The following is a 2,500-nucleotide window of genomic DNA, read 5'->3' as shown; positions in this document are numbered from 1 at the left end:
ACATTTTCATGAGGCTGGACTGATTTCAGGGGGAAAAAAAAGATTCTTTCTTCTTCTTTTGTAAGAGATTACAACCATCATTTCAAGCGTATCCAGGCAGATAAGTAATTGTCTGGAGCACTGGGATGTGCATGATTATCAAAAGAATACGTTTCCTCAATTAGACCACGTGACTCTCCCTTTTAATGTATTGCAAAGGCTCTTTATAGACATTGATTGTTTAAAGTAATATTTAAAAGATTTGCATAGATTATCAGTGGTAATAAAGAAAAAAAAAATTGCCACAATCCAAAAATTAATATTAGAAGGAATTAAGCATTGATAGCTCTTGCCTTTTGTGTGTGTGTGTGTGCATGTCAGGTACAGGAAATTAATGCATGTGTGTGTGAAGTTCATGTATTTGTCGTCTCTTTCTATACGGACGTGACATTACGGCAGAGCAGATGACTTGAAGCACACTGCAGTGCCACAAAGCCTGCTGGGAAAGTTTTAATAGTGTGCCGTGTTGTGTACACACACAAAGCCACAACTTGCTCAGCAACTCTGCCCTGCTGATCAAATACACGTCTACTGTCAGGAATATTAAATGTGTGAGTCCACGTTTACTCTGACGGTGGCTGCAAATATGAAAATCTGCTGATGAAACCGAGCTTCGTTCTGTCATCTGTCACACAGTGACTTCACCATCTGCATCAGCATATCGACACTGAAGCTGCAGGCTCTTTGACATCATTTTTTTTAAATATATCCCAAAACTGTAAATAAAGGATAAACGAGACAACACACAACTGAGAATGAAGAGCGAAAATAAAAAAATGGAAAAAAACAAAAATAAACAGTTGCATAGAGTATAAAGACGACAGCTCACTCCTTCACCATTGTGTCAGCGGACACATGGAGCTGTCCAATCACAGTGCAGAATTATTCACTGCTGCCGTGGGTCTCACATTCTCGTGTCTTTGAGTCCTAGCAACTAGAAAAAAAAATGCAACTACCGTACAAAAAAACCTCAAAAATCGACTACAATGGATGAACTCTAATTGAGATACATCATTTGTAACATGGAGTATTTGAGTACAAATGGACAATGGTATCAAATATAGATGAAAGCGTCACAGTCCATCAACAGTTGACGCTGATCTTCACCTCCTTGTTTCCCTTTTTCACAGTCTAACTTGACTCTTCCAGGTCACTCCAGCCTTCATCTGGATGTAGGACTTGTTTGAGTTCAAAGTGGAAATGGAACTTTTACTGTTTAATTTTGGCCATACAGTGTGTAGCACCAGTAAACACCACTTGTCCTTCACATGGACCTGCTGAGGTGGACTTCTGCATCACCATCAACATTTAGTCCAGGCTGGTTGTGTGTGGAGGCTGCTCCGCTCATTGTTTGCTCCTTCAACACCGACAGGAAAGACCTACAAAAGAAGGAAATGATTAAAGCTAGTTGACCACCAGTGAGCTGTGATGTATTGTTATGGTTTTCAATCAAATTGGCTCGAGAGCCGTTAAACAGATATGACAAAAAAAGTTAATTCATCTGCATATCTACCACTTTTTTGTCTTTTTTCCAAAAAAATGACCAAAATCATGTAGACAAAATAAACCCCTCTCATGTGATTTCCTATTTCAGATGTTGACAATCCAGCTTTTTCGTAGCCATAAAACGAGACAAAGATTTTTAATTTCTTTTTTGAGGAAATAAATCAGATTTGGATTGGAATGATGACTTGTAGAAAACCTCAAACTAACAATTAAATCCCTGTGATTTAAGGTTCCAAACAATGCCAACCGCTCCCTGGACCTGGATTTAGGCTAAAGTTGAAAGGTTTTACCGAGAACCTGGCACGCTATGAGCTGCTAATACAAAGAGGAAGCATGTGACTCAAGCTAAGCTTGTCTGGATTGGATGTCAGAAGAAAATCAAAACTCTTTTTTGTTACATTTTTTTCAGCAGCTCAGACAAGCAACTTAAACTGTTACAGCTGGTTCACCGAGTGGATGGTCCAACTGGACCATCACGCAGTTGTGTAAAATAACAAAAGAGAATTCAACCACTGGGGAGGTAATTAGCATCTCTTATGCTATTAGCAACCAGAATGTTAGCCTTGGCTTTTACCATGGTGGCAAAAAGTGGGTAGACTCCACCTAGAGGGAAAGTAAGTAGGGAACCGCAGGGTGTAGTGTCATAAATGCAGTTCAGGGTCACAGTGGTGTCGCTCTGAGTTATTGACCTCATGGTCATGTTTTGTTGAAAGGACAACAGTGTATACGCTTGTTAATTGTGGATTTACAGCCTCAGCATGATGCCTAATAAAACCAAAGGATGATGAGAATGATTGCAAATTTTCAAGTGTGTATGTTGAGGATTGCGTCGGTGTGTGTGTGTGTTTGGTGTATGAGGGTAGAGATAAAGGAGTTGGGGGTGTCGTTAGAAAGAAAAGTAGAAGGTGCCGCTAATTAAGAGTCTGAAAGAGTGGGAGAGTGGCGCACACCGCGC

General features: G+C 40.0%; 1 long non-coding RNA gene across 2 annotated transcripts in view; it reads right to left on the bottom strand.

Annotated features, from left to right (window-relative positions):
• The window catches only part of LOC103388712 (uncharacterized), a 14,172-nt gene that overhangs the window by 205 nt on the left and 11,467 nt on the right, over positions 1–2,500 (bottom strand). For both annotated transcript variants that reach the window (XR_522537.3, XR_001761003.2), the window contains exon 4: positions 1–1,418. This exon is cut by the window's left edge and continues 205 nt beyond it. This is a non-coding gene — a long non-coding RNA (uncharacterized LOC103388712). The remainder of the gene's footprint in view (positions 1,419–2,500) is intronic.

Source organism: Cynoglossus semilaevis, chromosome 13 (assembly GCF_000523025.1).
Source record: "Cynoglossus semilaevis isolate Cse_v1.0 chromosome 13, Cse_v1.0, whole genome shotgun sequence".
Lineage (NCBI taxonomy): Eukaryota > Metazoa > Chordata > Actinopteri > Pleuronectiformes > Cynoglossidae > Cynoglossus > Cynoglossus semilaevis.
This window is presented reverse-complemented; position numbering and strand designations above follow the sequence as displayed.